Below are 16,900 nucleotides of genomic sequence, written 5' to 3' on the forward strand. Positions count from 1 at the left end.
TGAATGGACGTACTATATGCATTACGAAGAAGGAGCAGAGACTGATGGAAGCTAAGACAAGTACTAGAGATGAACAACGATCGAGAAAGCAAGACTAACAGCGTCCGCAAACCCGAAAACCCTCAAGACAATGTTCTATATGTCGCATCGTTGACGTAAAGCAGCAGTGGCGAAAATGCGACTCACGAGCACATTGTGGCTCGCAGTGCATTTCCCTTGCTTCGTACCTACAAACCACCCTCTCACTCACTGGAGTCAAACTCCGTTCCATTTGTATTTGTCTCTGACCTGCGAGTGGCGTATCGTCGCAACATCTCTCTCGAAACCATGTACCTCTATAAAAACGAAAGTTTCAAGTAGGATGGGAGGACGCATTTTTTTGCTACCAATACGATGAGAATATTAAATGTATGATTTGTTCACAAGTATTACTAGGAAAACGGTTGTATAACATAAAACGGCATTATAAGTTACTACATGTTACTGATGAAACATTAAAAGGTTAAGTGTTGTTGTTGTCATTATTATCATCATCATCATCATCATCATCTCTGTACGTCGATCCTTTTTCAGCAGATGTACGAATAATGCGGTTAGATCTTCAATTTAAACTCACAGATTTACAATGTGATGTTAAATGAAAGCCAGCTGTAAGGACTTGACAAATGTTGAACTTTTCAAATCTTTGCCAAAAAATAAATATTTGAAGCTTCGTTCTTTCGCTTCCTCTGTTGAAGCCATGTTCGCTACAACTTATGTTTGTGAAAAATTATTTTCAACAATTAAAATAGTAAAAATCAAATTTAGATCACGACTGACAGACAAATACCTTCGTGATCAACTACGACTGGCAGTAAGTGACATAATTCCTGATTTTGAAACTCTGCCGCAGAGACATTCTGAAGACAGTTAATTTTAGGTTGTGATAATGTGTCCTATGTTTTCTTGTTCATTTCTTTCTTCGTTACACGTACTAAACATTAGTTTGTAGCCTTGTACTGTATATAATTTTATTTAAGTGCTTGACGTAAGGAAAATGAAATACCGTTAATGTCCGCCTCCCTCCATAGGTGCTATGCACGTTGCAGCTTACACAGTGGCTCGGCGCACGATGGCATTTTCGCCACGGCTGACGTAAAGACTGCTTGTGAGTGTTTCGAGACGCCGAGATGATCACTCCCGAAGTCCCGAACGTCAAGAACCTTGAATCGCCACACTTGTTTATACCTGACTGAACTTTTATCTACTTTGGCAACTGTTATATATGTATAAACAATTAAGTAGCCTATTTGAAACAAAATCTCTACCTTTCACTGTATAATAATCCGTTCCCCAATCTTTATTTAATTACTAGGCCCTTATTAGAAGGCTAGGAATTTTCTTTTTATATGTTTGAGATCAAGTGTGCAATCTCAAGTAAAAATATATTAACGTTATGTTTTATGTTTCTTAGAAATACAAATTTATTTGAGATTTTTTTTTCTATTTATATAACCATACAGTGCATGAGGATTAAGTTGGGTGATTTCTACTGTCCTTGTCTGAGGTCCTTGTCTACCGACTGCCACCAGATGTGACGGGCAAGAGGTTTCCTTTTGTACAATTCTTGGAATGCCCTTTCTCCTCCCTTCTCCCTTCACACTTTTGCAAACCCAATTAGTGGATCTCTCAGTGGCGTCTCGGAGTTGTTCGAGTTCATTAGTTAGCATTTGCTCGTATTGGGTTGAGGGAAAACCTCGAAAAAAACCTCAACCAGGTAACTTGCCCCGACCGGGATTCGAACCCGGGCCACCTGGTTTCGCGGCCAGACGCGCTGACCGTTACTCCACAGGTGTGGACGAGTTTGTATTTTGTTGTACCAATTTAATATAATATAATTCACAAATTAAAATGTTTTCGGAGATACATGGTTTCACTGTTACCTTAAATATTGTAATGAGTGTTGTGCTCTTGTATTTAATAATAATGGTAGGCAATATGGGAAAACGCGGGAAAGCCTTGAAGTCGGACGGTATGAACATGGTTATTAATGTACACAAATTCTTTACTGGAGAATATGAGGCACTCAAATTCGGAAAACAAACAATATCTGTGCCGAGTTTTATCGAAAGTACTGCTGCAGCGACAGATATGTCATCTCGTGGTGTTAACAGGATTAAAACAGAAAAAAAACAAAAACAAAAAAACCGAAAGGAAGCGCTAGAAAGCGGAAGTGGAAGTATGCTGCTAACTCCAGGAAAGAAACGCCCGAACAGAACTCTTAAAAAACGTGTGTAACAGGTTAAAAATGAGCGCACTTGCAAAAGCGACGAAAGAAAATTGGAGGAAGGCCTGTGAACGCATAGAAAAAGTTGAAAAATTTTATTGGGCGAAGGATGGACTTGTAGATGGAAATTTATTATTCGTTCGTAATCAATTTGGACGACACGGACACGGACGAACTTTCTGGCGGAGTGGAGTCAGAATTTGAAGCGGAAGAGAATGCCGCCACTGGTAACTCGTGGTCGTTTGAAGGAGTGTCGACCATCATAAATGAGGGTAGAGAGAGATGGTGAGCATTCTCTCTCTTTCTAAAAGGGACTAGACAAGTAAATCCTCATGGACTGTAGGTACTATCATCCATGCAATATGGGTCCCTATCACCACGGCATGGCGCGTCCTCAGGTTGCGGATACAGACGGCCTCCAGATATGGAGGGTAGCTGCTAATATTTTGAATAAGCAGCCGATAAGGGGTAGTCCTCCAGCTTGGGGATTGGGCGAAGGGCTAACAACCCATTACTATAAAAAACAACTTGTTACGAATCCATACAATAAGCCTCGGAATGGGACTGATTCTCTAGCACGATCACAGCAAAGGAATAAGGTTATGAGATTTGGTACTTAGAACGTAACTAGTCTTTATAGAACAGGAGGGGTAACATTAGTAGCAAAAGAACTAGCTAGATGGGAGTACAAGAGGTTAAGTTAGATGGAAATGGCATATCACAAATAGGAAATTACTTGTTGTATTATGGGAAAGGAAATAGTAATCACCACTTAGGAACAGGATTCTTTGTTTATAAAAGAATAAAATCAGCAGTAAAAAAGGTCGAATTTATGAGTGACAGGTTATCGTAGTACTTAAGAGGAAATAGTGCGAAATCATAGTTAGCACGTATGAGCGAATCCAGAAATGCATATAGAGTGTTAGTTGGGAGACCGGAGGGAAAAAAGACTTTTTGGGGAGGCCGAGACGTAGATGGGAGGATAATATTAAAATGGACTTGAGGGAGGTGGGATATGGTGATAGAGACTGGACTAATCTCGCACAGGATAGGGACCGATGGCGGGCTTATGTGAGGGCGGCAATGAACCCGCGGGTTCCTTGAAAGCCATTTGTAAGTAAGTACACATAGGTACTATCATATAATAGAACCAGAACATTTTGATAACTAAGATACTATTCTGTTTTGTCTTTTTGTCTCATTTAAACATTTATAATGCTATTTATTTCAATGATGATATTCAAAGTTACGAAATCTTTCCAAGCCGACCAAATGCTGAGACTCGAAGCGCATGAGAATAACTCCAAAGATAAATGCAACGAACAAAGCAAGCGAGAGAGACAGTTAGTTTTGTTCATCTCTAACAGTACTCGAAGGCCCAATTGTATAAAACTCCCTGACTAAAGATCAACTTTGATCGAAGATCGGAAAGTGAACAGAGTTCAGACACTTCTTCTATTGTATCAAACTTTTCTGCGATCAAATCACCTTGGTTCAAATGCAATCTAAGTTCACGTGAAAACGACTTGGCAACATCGCATAAACAGGTGAAGTATCTGATGCGCGGGCCATGTTGTACAGGTTTGTTCAGTGTTGCCAATTTAGCAACTTTAACTCTTTTTCGACGACAATTTCTTTTAACTTTTACATTGCTCAAATAGGGATTTAGCGACCTTTTTAGCACCTCATAGTGAGAAAATTTAATCTTTCTTTGTTGATAATAAGAAATCCAGCGACTTTCCAACTACTGGTTTGTGTTGTGAGTTGTAAATAATGGGGGACAATAAGAAGAAGATTAACCGTTCTCCAAATTGTTATGTTATGGTGTTTGATACTGCTAAAAATAATAAATCTTTATAAAACGACAATTTTAGTTTAGTAATACAGGAACGTCATTTTATTTTTACTTCAATTTTTATTGTACCTGAGTTTCTTAATGTACTCCACTCCCACCCCTTCTACTAATGAGGTTCGAACTGACCTCCACACAGAATCAAGGCTGCATATAGTAAACAGCACTGAGTTAGTGAGTATAGTACGTTCCAGAAATATGTTCGCGTTTTCCAGTGACGAAAGAACTTTCAATATTGAATCATATTTTCGCACAGGTACTGTCCCTTTACCTACGTCGCATCCCGATTTCCCCCACCTGCTTCTGCTCTCCCCTCTGTAAAAGCTGGGCTGTCTTAGCTCTTTTCTGAAAACATTAATTTCTGTGAGGAATTGGACGTTTACGTAATATTATACAGCTGTTTAAAATAACTTAAATAAAAGGGTCTCGTTAAGTAACTGTCACATGATTTCCCACCTTTCTACGATCCTGCGGCATAACCACTTGGACGGACAGTAGATAGCATGTCTGAGTAATTTTATCTGTGCGGGTCGGACAGAAGTGAAGATTGAATTTACAGTACGTAAGGTACTCTTTTATAGAGTAGGTACAGAATTATTTCAACATGAGTTACTAGTACGAAGGACGAAACTGGCAATAGGAATTAGATGTAATAGTCTATAGTACGATAATATGCACAAAAGAACTGAAGCCTGTATCGAAATGAACGGCCACTATTTTCAAAAATGTGTTTAAATATCCATATTATGATTATTTTTAAATTTAACTTCATTCTCTATATTGTACGCTAATGTGCTGTAGACAGTATAATATAAACTGCATAATGAATATGTTCGCATGGATAACTCAGTTTGTGAGTAAAAACACTTATTCTTAATACTCGTACAGTACTCCATTTTGATTAAATAAAAACCTAATGAAAATTATCGAACTCGAAATCGCGATATTTCCTAGTTTACGTAAATGGATAAACTACTTTTCTTCCCTCCTATACCTAATAAAGTGATTGTTTGTGTTTTACGTCAGTATCATCGAACTACAGTCGTGGAAGGAGGTAGCAAACGGTGTTTGTTGTTCTCTAAAGGTATAGCCAGGTTAATATTAAAAATGTTAGTAAAAATAAAATGATGTCCCTGTACAATTAATTAAAAATTTATGAATGTATCTATCATATCCATGAATAATTAATGGTTGTTATAAACATAATATAATTATAGGTTATGTTATTTGATACTGCTGAACACGATAAAGGCTTATAAAACATAAGAATGTTTGTATATTAAGGCAAGAAATTGAAATATATATATATAAATGTATCTACCATATATATTAATAATAACGGTTATTCTTTTTGCACAATCTGCCACTCGTATATTTCAAACAAAAAATAAATAACTGAGCTTGGATCATCTAACTTAATCGGAGAAATTTCTTCAGTCAAAGTTGACTTTAGTTTAAGGCAAATTAATCTCTGATTAGACTTTATACAACACAAAATTCCAAGTTCAGCTAGAACGAGGATCAATTTAACCTCTAATCTAAGATTAAATGGTTTATACAATCGGCCCTGAGTCTAAGATATCAAAATAATAAATAACAAAAAACAACTCTGGATACCTGCCGCGCTGCTAGAAGACCTTTCTCTCTTCTTTGACAATAAAGTTGACTGTGTATGTGCTCTTGATTCAATTATACTGCATTACCAGATGTAATACGGGAGGCAGTCAATGTAATAACATCCTTATCATTCTCTACAATCAAGAAAAGGCCTTTTGGACCGTACCGTCAGCTCTTGTGTGAGAATAATAATTATGAAACACTATTAAATATTCACAACTTGGGATTTTGTGGCCAGCGTGGCGTAAGCTTCACTCTTAAAGCAACACAACACGACTACAAATAAGAGAAATAAACTCAAGTCTATAATTTTACATGTTTACTTCTTTCCTATGTATTATTACAACAATTTTATTTTCCACGTAAACTTTCTACTACAGGGACATCATTTTATTTTTACTTCAATTTTTATTGTACCTGAGTTTCTGAATGTACTTCACTCCCACCCCTTCCACTAATGAACTTCAACCGTCCTCCACACAGATCCAAGACCGCATATACAGTCATAGTAGCCTTACGGTCATAGTAAACAGTACGTTCCAAAAATATGTTCGTGTTTTCCAATGACGAAAGAGATTTCAATATTACATCATTTTCGCACATGTACTCTCGTCCATTTGCCTACGTCGGATTCCGGTTTTCCCCACCAGCTTCTATTCGCCTCTCGGTAAAGGCTAGTGGCTGGGCTGTCTCAGCTCTTTTCTGAGAATATTAATTTCTGTTAGGAATTGGACGTCTACGTAATATTATACCCATACGATTGTTTAAAATAACTTAAATAAAAGGGCCTCGTTAAGTAATTAACTGTCGCGTGATCCCCCCCTTTCTACGATCCTGCGACATAACTACTTGGACGGACAGTAGATAGCATGTCTGAGTAATTTTATCTTTTCCGATCGGACAGAAGTGAAGATTGAATTTACAGTATGTAAGGTACTCTTTTACAGAGTAGGTACAGAATTATTTCAACATGAGTTACTAGTACGAAGGACGAAACTGGAATTACACACATTAGAACTGAAGCCTGTATCGAAATGAACGGCCACCATTTTGACAAATGTGTTTAAATATCCATATTATGATTATTTTTCAATTGAACTTCATTCTCTATATTGTACGCTAATGTGCTGTAGACAGTATAATATACACTGCATAATGTATACGTCCGCATGGATAACTCAGTTCGCGAGTAAAAGTGCTCATTGTTAATACTGTACTGTATTTTGATTAAACAAAAACCTAATGAAAATTATCAAACTCAAAAGCGGGATATTTCCTAGTTTACGTAAATGGATGAACTACTTTTCTTCCCTCCTGTACCTAGTAAAGTGCTTTGTTTGTATATTACGCCAGTATCATAGAACTACAGTCGTGGAAGGGGGTAGCAAGTGGTGTTTCCGGTTCTCTAAAGGTATAGCCAGGTTGATATTAAAAATGTTAGTAAAAATAAAATGATGTCCCTGTACAAGAAACACTACTTTCTGTTTCTAAGAAAATTCTGCACCTCAGAAAATGTTAAGACATCACTTCGATATTCCATTTGACCTTGCTCTGCTCTGTATTACGGCCCCCCGATTATTCTCCTTAAACGAGCTTTAGAGGAAGATGAATACGAGAAATGTTTCGGCTAACACAAGAGTCATTTAACGAAGCGACATGCAATAAATCTGACTAGACTTCAGCTGCGCTGTTGTACGGAAATATATAACTGCATAAATTTAATGCACAGTAACAAAACCTTCTAAGTACAGCACACAGCATGTAACGAAATACAGTAGCAGCTGCGCGCGAAACCCTGTAAAAACACGGACGTTGATAGTTACAATTTATTGGAAAGTATTAAGAAAATCGTAATATTTCAACGGCAATGTAGTTTTGAGTAGCTACTTCTACTAGGCCTACAATTCTTCCACTGTAATGACAATATAATCTGTGATTAAGGTATTGTTTTAATTTTATCCGATTTTATTGCGCAATGTCAAAGTCCAGTACATTCATAAAAATGTCGTAATGAGATACGAGACTTTACCACAATAGTGCGATAAAGAAGCAAATATTTTATATTTATTTGTGCGAGATCGTGCGTATTTGCTTGGATTCCGCACAAAACCAATCCGCGGAAAGTCTAAAATTCCACATTCAGTATTCCCAACCTAACACACATAACAATTTCCCTCTTCTTACCGCTTAAGTGACATATTGATTTTACTGCTTTAGGCTTTTAACATATTATTTTTAGAGACGTTCAATATAGTAATAATTATAAATTGGAAACTTACCACTGCAATTTCACCTAAATTTCACTGTTAATTATTGTTTTTAAATATTTGCAAAATTAAGTAAACTCTACAACTCCAGTAAAGTTACTGCATTCGTGATGCAAGTAACATTAAGGAAGCCGTGAAAAAATGTGCAGAATTAGATGTCAAAGATATTTTCCATTTCTAAACATCTCCTTGGCCGGCAAAATTAAACTTGCCGATATTATTACTGCAATATGTTATATAAATAATATTCTTAAAATATTAAAATGAAAAATAAATCATTACATAACCTTACCGTTTGTTTTAAATTCGCATTTATAGACTGGGGGGGGGGGGGGGGAATACAGACGTATATCACGGCCTGCTGGAGTATAGTAAACACAGAAAACTTTTTAAAGCAACAATGTTAAACTACGTTTCGCTTTTTCAAACTTTTCCTCGAACATGAAAACTTCAACATACCGCTCTTGTAACGCATATTACTATTATACTAATTTAAGTACAGTAGTGGCAAAAAAAACCGGACCGACCCTTGTAGCTGATTTCAGAGCCTTGTTCACTCCAGAGCACGATAGACTGGTAGCTAAGACTTTCGTGGTTCGAATCCTGCCTCGGAAGGAAACTTTTTTTCTTCCTTATTCAAATTTATTCCCAATACTTTTCGATTGCCGCGATGTTTAACTACTTAATTAACTTTTTATTCATTTATTTATTTATTTATTTATTTATTTATTTATTTATTTATTTATTTATTTATTTATTTATTTATTTATTTATTTATTTATTTATTTATTTATTTATTTATTTATTTATTTATTTATGTATTTATTTATTTATTCTGGCAGAGTTAAGGCCATGAGGCCTTTTCTCTTCCACACTACCAGAAGTAAAATACATATTGAAACAATGACAAAAATAGGAAAGTCATACTTAAATATAAAAATAATTTTCATTCACATTAACAAACTTAAATGGGCTATAATAAAATATTAACTAAACATGATACATAATTAAGTTATTTACAATTCATATCCCAATTCTACTTTATGATAGGCCTAAATGACAATTTATATACACACAGAATAACCTATAAAAATCGGCTAACACTCACAAATCGATTTCATGTAATAGTATGTAGTTCTTAATTATTATGTAGTTCTTATTATTCACAGAACATGAATTTTAACAGCAATCGAAAAGTATTGGGAATAAATTTGAATAAGTAACAAAAAAAAAAAAAAAAGGTTCCTTGCCACGCAGGCTTCGAACCACGAAAGTCTTAGTTACCAGTCTATAGTGCTCTGGAGTGAACAAGGCTCTGAAATCAGCTACAAGGGTCGGTCCGGTTTTTTTGCCACTACTGTACATGGAATAACACTACAGTACTACCACGGTCTAGTATACCTATAGTCACGAAGCTTGAGTTGTGAGGGTGCTAGCGACAATAGACTGTCCCGGTACTATTTCGCATTGTCTGTAATGAGGCGATATTAGCGATCCTAGTGGTTAGCAGCTATCTATCGATGCATATTTACTACGTATTGAGCTTCGTGACTGTATATACTAGACCGTGGTACTACAGTGACACTGTTTTGTTTAGTCGCGCGGTTTTAATTTTTCCGTCGCCCGAGGCTAGAAACTTATCTGCGGCCATGCGGCCACCGGGTCTGCCGGCACTGAAACATTTAATATAGGAATTTGTACTTGCCCAGCTCAAAGTAGGTGTTGAAAATGTCCTCCACCAACTGCTACACACTGTTGACACCTTCTTATGAAATTGTTAATTACTTTAAGAAGTTCTGCTTCACTGATTGACTCGATTTTAGCTTTTATATATTATAGTCTTTAAGCTCATTTATTGCATGCGGGTTTTTCGCATAAACCTTATTTTTAAATGCCCCCCATAGATAGAAATCGCATGGCGTTAAATCTGGACTTCGTGGGGTCCACAAGTTTTTACTCATAATTCGCCTTCTGAAAATTCGACGTAATTCTCTCATAGATTCTTCGGCAATATGAGCAGTGGCAGAGTCTTGTTGGAAATATACTGAGGAACGTTCTCCTTAAGTCAGTTCATCTAAAAATTGGTCAATAATCTCATTCACATAACGCTCGCTGGTAATTGTGCTCTGAGTAAAAATAGGCCCAATAATTGTGTGTTCGTTCATTGCACACCATACGCTTATTTTTTCACCGTACAAAGGTGTTTCGAGTACAAGATTGGGTTTCTCCTGACTGTGATACTGATGATTTTGTGAGGATATGTGTCCATTTAAATGAAAATAGTCCTCCTCAGAAAAATAAATTAATGTCGGATCAATTTCCTCGGAATTTACTTTCTCTAAAATCCAATTACAAAAATGCAACCTCTTATTGTGATCTTGTTCATTTAACTTTTGAAATACTGAATTCTGTACGGCTTTAATTTAAGTAATTTTGTTGCTTGACGAGCGGACTAACTTACTTCTGTTTCCTGCGACAAACGCTTGAGATTTTTGCTGGGTGTGCTCCAGTCTCTGTCCTGTCTCGTCTAACTTTTCTTCTGTATTTTACGTTCATTTACTGAACCTCTCTGTTTGAATTTTTTGGCTAACCTTGTTATTATAGTGGCATTAGGCACGAATCTATTTGGAAATTTGTTACATAAGTTCTGTCGTGTTCTCGCACAAGATTTTCTGTATTTTATGTAGTAAGCATATGCATACGTTCACGTAATGAAAATCGCATTGCAACAACGCCGAACACACACACACGCAATACAACACGACTAATTCAACCTTCACGCGCGAGTACAGATGATAAAGTAACTCGAAACTGTCATTGTTTGGCGAGGCGTTCGTTAGTGGACGCAGGCGGGAAATACACAAACTGCGCGGGCAACGCGGCAAACGAAAACCCCGCGGCGTAACAAAACAGTGTCACTGTACGTAGGCCTACTTGCTGGAGCGGTCATTCAGCTTAGTGGTCACTTCATTAAACGGTTATTTCTTCTAGACAGATTTCATCTCAAATTTCTCGTAACAATTTCCCAACTTCAACGGTCACCTGCCATAGGAAACATCGGACAACTTTCGTACATTCGTCCCACATGAAGGCACGAATAAACTACATCAACGGTCATCTCCAAAACAAATCATCAGAGGGACAACTTTTATAGATTCGCCCCAGTTTGACGGCAGGCATAAACTAATTCAATCATCTCCTCCAACAGAGGACACAGAGGACATTAGACAGACAAACATTACATATTAGCATTACACGCTTGAGTCCACCGCTGTGGTGTAACGGTTAGCACGCTTGATCATGAAACTAGTGGGCCCGGGTTCAAATCCTGGTAGGGGCAAGTTACCTGGTTGAGGTTTTTCCCGCGGTTTTCCCTCAACCCATTAAGAGCAAATGTTGGGTAACTTTCGACGTTGGATCCTGGACTCATTTCGCTGAAATCACCTTCATCTGCATCTGAAATCTGCATCTACATGGGGAACTATTAATAATGGAATTCCTCTATGATCAATATTAGGTTCCCTACTTTTTCTAGTGTTTATAAATGATCTTTTTTTTTTTAATTTTAGTAGGTTATTTTACGACACTTTATCAACAGCTTAGGTTATTTAGCGTCTGAATGAGATGAAGATGATAATGCCGGTGAAATGAATCCGGGGTCCAGCACCGAAAGTTACCCAGCATTTGCTCATATTGGGTTGAGGGAAAACCCCGGAAAAAGCCTCAACCAGGTAACTTGCCCCGACCGGGAATCGAACCCGGGCCACCTGGTTTCGCGGCCAGACTCGCTAACCGTTACTCCACAGGTGTGGACTAAATGATCTTGCCCCCCTAATAAAAGATGTAGGTCACCCCATATTATTTGCAGATGACACAAGTACAGTAATTACAGCCAATAACCCCAACACATTCCAATCTCCAACAGAGGAAATTCTCTTCAAAATATGTGACATGTTCTCAGTCAATAAATTGGTACCTATTAAATTGTAACAAAACTAACATAATTCAATTTAAATCCTGCCCCAATTCAACGTCGCAAATTTCTAACGCAATAATTAACAAAAGATCCCTGTTAGAAACAACAACAACCAAATTTCTTGGCTTAAAAATCGATAATGTGTTAAATTGGTAAAATCATATTAAAGAAATTAACCCCAAACTAAATTCAGCTTGTTTTGCTATTAGATCTATGTAAAAGATAGTAAATATCAATACCTTAAAAAAATATACTTTGCATACTTCCACTCGGTAATGAGTTTTGGAATGATATTCTGGGGAAATTCCACAGATAGTAACAGTACATTTCTATTACAAAAAAGAGTAATTAGAATAATAGTAGGTGCCAAATCTAGGGCTTGTCTGTATAGGGTGCTATTCATAGACATTTCGCAGCACGCGCTACGAGCGTACTAAGCTAGCCCCGGCTATCCACTGGTTACTAGTACAGAATTCAAATCATATCCTGTAGCTAACACTGGTTTATGAATACGAAAAACGCTGATCATCCACCGGAAACCCGCGCTAAAAATGTCTATGAATACGGCCCTATATATTTTCATTAATAATCTTCCTCGTATGTAATCGTGAAAACTTTGTAACTAATTCAACAGTTCATGGCATAAATACACGTCAAAAAATGACTTTCATACTCCATCGGCAAGTCTATCGTGCTATCAAAAAGGAGTGCGTTATATGGCAGTAAAAATTTGTAATAGCCTCCCTATCGATATAAAAAATGAAACTCAAAACATAAAATTATTTAGGGCCAAATTAAAGAAGTACCTAATTTCTCACGCCTTCTATTCTGTAGGTGAATTCATGACATTAAATAACAGTTCATGAAATTGATACTAAAACTTTGTGTTGTACTAGTAGACTATATTGTAAATCTCGTCTGTATATATTTAATCTAAACTGTGACTATAAATTAAGATTTTATAATAGTATTAAGTTTTTTGACTTGTTCCATATTCAAGCTGTAAGCAATGTATCAATACCATGGAATGTTAATAAATACAATTCAATACAATCTCATTCAAGCGCTATATAACCATAGTAGTTGAAAAGCGTCGTAAAATAACCAATAAATAAATAATCTACACGCTTGACGGCAAGTATGAACTATTTCAATGATCATATCCAATAAAGTCCATCGGGCAGACAACTTCTATAGATCCGTTTCTATTTGACCGCAGGCATAAACTCTTCAACGGTCATCTACAACAGAGCCATCGGGCAGATAACTTTTATAGATTCATCTCTACTTAACGGCAGGAATAAACTACTTAAGGTCGCTTGCAATAGAGACATTGGACACAGACATTTAAGAGATTCGCTCCTACTTCACGGTATACATAAACTACTTCAACTGTCACCTTCAAAAGAGACCATCAAATGCTATTCTTATGGGGGCATTATAAAACAAATAATAAAGAAATAACATATCAAACTTGTAAGGTGGTTAGTTTAAAATCATGGTATATGAAGAATGAGTTGCTATAACAACAGTGACGTAGTCTATTCAAACATTATTGCACGTGAAATAGCTTCATAATTTGTTTGTACTCTAGCATTATAAACAGTCTTTACCGTTAGTGAAAATCGTGCATAATGTCACATTATTGTATAAGTGCTGTAAGTGCAAACTAAAACGTCATGACTTCTATTATGATGGCATAACTTATGCCACAAAGTTAATATTATGAAAACATTTGCCGCGCCATTAAATACATCATTGTTGTCATAGCAACCTCTTTTTTCATAGACCATGATATAAAACTACCCATAATTATTACAAATTTGATGTTCTTTCTTAATTGTTTTATAACGCTGCCGAACGGCCGGCGTAGCTCAGTCGGCTGAGGCACTTGCCTGTCGATTTGAAACTGCGCTCGGGCGCGTGTTTGATCCTCGCTTGGGCTAATTACATACTTGGTTTTTTCCCCGCGATTTTCTCCAACCTTGAGGTGAATGTCAGATAATCTATGGCGAATCCTCGGCCTCACCTCGCCAAATACCATCTCTATATCACCAATCCCATCGACGCTAAATAACCTAGTAGTTGATACAGCGTCACTAAATAATTAAAATAAATAAAAAAAAATAAAAATAACACTGTCGTATAAAAATAACTTATGGAACATGTTTATAATGTTGTACAGTTATTGCACACAGCAAAATTAAGAAACTCGCTTCGCTCGTTCCCTAGATATTGACTCGTGTCATAAGATACAACATTATAAACTTGTTTCATAATGTACTATTCATAATAAAGGTCATTACGTTTTAGTTGGCATGGTAATAGCTTACTAATTAAATAATGTAGCATATTTTGTACAATTCTGACTAATAATAAAAAAGTCTGTATAATTGTGGTATGAAAAACGATGAATGTCACATTTCTGTTAAGGATTAGATAATGATCTAATTGAGTCTATAACTGCAAGATGTAGTGCTGTTTATATAGAAAATAAAGGAAAGGATTACTGTATTCGTGGTGATAATTCTCCTTTTTACCATTTTCCATAAGAACAACATTAAATTTCGCAGTAATCCATTGAAATAGATAATGACATCAACGTTAACAAAACTGTGACATTCATAGTTTTTCCGCGAACTCTTCAATTTAACATTTTCAGTGGCTCATTCAAGTATTATAAGATAATAAATTCAGAATTGAAACTAAACATAAAATTTATAAATCAATTGTGAGAAGTACAACTTTATATGGGGCAGAAACTTGGTAATTGCAAAACGCATAAAAAAATAATTTTTTGGCCTTAGAAATGGATTATTGGAGACAACCAGCAGGCATTTCAAGAAGAGATAAAATTAGAAACGATATAATCGGAAAGAAAATGCAAGTTAAGAATGATATTGTAGAGGATAGTTTCACAAAACAACTAATATGGTATGGGCATATGATGCGAATGAATACGGAAAGATTACCAAGGTTGGCATATGATTGCACCCCACAAGAAGAAGAAGAAAAAGAGGAAGACCTATGACAACATGGAAAAATGGCATTCTGGAAGCTATGGAAAGAAGACAATTATGAGAAGATCTAAGGAGAGAGAGAGAGGGGAGTGGTATCTTGTAGTGCGATACATTTATCAGTGACTGTAAATTAATATTTGGCTATCAGAAAATGTCAAAAGGCATTGTAAACTGACTAATAATAATAATAATAATAATAATAATAATAATAATAATAATAATGTAATTTGCTAGGAGACGTCGTTGCATATAGACCACGGTTAAACGAAGTATTTTCCTTAGACCAAAAATACAAGATGCGTTGCTCGTTTCCCTTATTATGAATAAGTGTCGGGAAAGTGTCTTATTTTAGGTTATAATTCAGAACTTGTTCAATATTTAATAAGATGGCCTATGTACAATGACGTCTCCAACAAATTACCAATAAAAATAATAATAATAATAATAATAATAATAATAATAATAATAATAATAATGTAATTTGCTAGGAGACGTCCTTGCATATAGACCACGGTTAAACGAAGTATTTTCCCTGGACCAAAAATACAAGATGCGTTGCTCGTTTAACCTTATCATGAATAAGTGTCGGGAAAGTGTCTTATTTTAGGTTATAATTCAGAACTTGTTCAATATTTAATAAGATGGCCTATGTGCAATGACGTCTCCAACAAATTACCAATAAAAAAAAAAAAATAATAATAATAATAATAATAATAATAATAATAATAATAATAATAATAATAATAATAATAATATAGGAATTTCTTGAATGAAACCGAAGTGCACTCTTTTTTGCAAATAATTTGCGCAAAATGTCTCCGCAATACAGTTCCGCAAGGACTTTTCACAAAATCCCAACCACGAAAAATTACAATGGAACTCATTCAGTAACTAACACCACTGTTGAATGTTAGAAAACACGTTCAGACCTGAAGAATAACAACACATCACAAAATCCTAACCACGAAACATAATGGAATAAGTAATAATTTATTACATTAGAAAATATAACTATTTTTATCTAATATTGACGAATATTATTACTGTAAGATTTTCTGCGTTCCGTTATCAATCAACCACAACACACAAGCCACAATAAATTGCAGTACTCACCCAATAAAGTGAACGAAAAGTTGCAAGACTTCCGTGGTCCCGGCAACGAAGAACGTGCTATTTTGCGTGATCGCGAACTCACCCTCTGGAGCGAAAAGTAAAACATGCACCCTGCGCGAGAGTCGGGCGCGAACTGACAGACTCCGCGCCACGATCCACTATATTCCTCCCCTTCGACAGCCCTCTGCCCCGCGCTACCTTATACACACGCTTCCAAGTTACTAGCGACGGCGGCGCTAAACAGAGACGGGATTGGAGCATCTTTGTTAACTGACAGGCGCTCCTAGGGGTTAACCGTTGACACTGCTGCTGAAATATGTATATATCCCGGAGTCAGGACAAATCTCACATAAATCAAGAAATGTATTAAACGCCTATTCTTTATCCGGATCTCCTTTCCTTTCCCTTTTCGAGGCGGAGTGCCTTTTATTGAAATGCGGGACGTGTAATATAGACGAGCTTCCCAACTCGTAAACGACTGCCACGTAACTGGATTACCGGTGTTCGATTCTTACAATACTGGATGAATGAATGAATGAATGAGTGAATGAACACTCGTGTACAAAATTAGACGAATTAATTGAAGATCTCCACGGAATAAGGATGTAACTACGAGGCGCATCCAGAAAGTAAGTTTCCCGATTTTTTCCCCTTGAAAGTAAACGTAATTAGCCGTGTCAATTGCGCATGCGTAACAGATCTATGACGTATCAATCATATGCCAGCCGGACAGGTCCCGCCTGGTGCCAGTAGCGTTGCAGCAGTGGTCCGAAATGGAAGCTCTTATTC

General features: G+C 36.4%; 1 protein-coding gene across 9 annotated transcripts in view; it reads right to left on the reverse strand.

Annotated features, from left to right (window-relative positions):
* Dscam3 (Down syndrome cell adhesion molecule 3) overlaps positions 1 to 16,265 on the reverse strand; it is a 2,377,722-nt gene extending 2,361,457 nt beyond the window's left edge. For all 9 annotated transcript variants that reach the window (XR_011333174.1, XR_011333173.1, XR_011333172.1 and 6 more), the window contains exon 1: positions 16,112 to 16,265. The gene's annotated coding sequence lies outside the window, so the exon portion shown is untranslated. The remainder of the gene's footprint in view (positions 1 to 16,111) is intronic.
* Between the last annotated feature and the right edge of the window lie 635 nt (positions 16,266 to 16,900).

The sequence above is a fragment of the Periplaneta americana genome, chromosome 7 (assembly GCF_040183065.1).
Source record: "Periplaneta americana isolate PAMFEO1 chromosome 7, P.americana_PAMFEO1_priV1, whole genome shotgun sequence".
NCBI lineage: Eukaryota > Metazoa > Arthropoda > Insecta > Blattodea > Blattidae > Periplaneta > Periplaneta americana.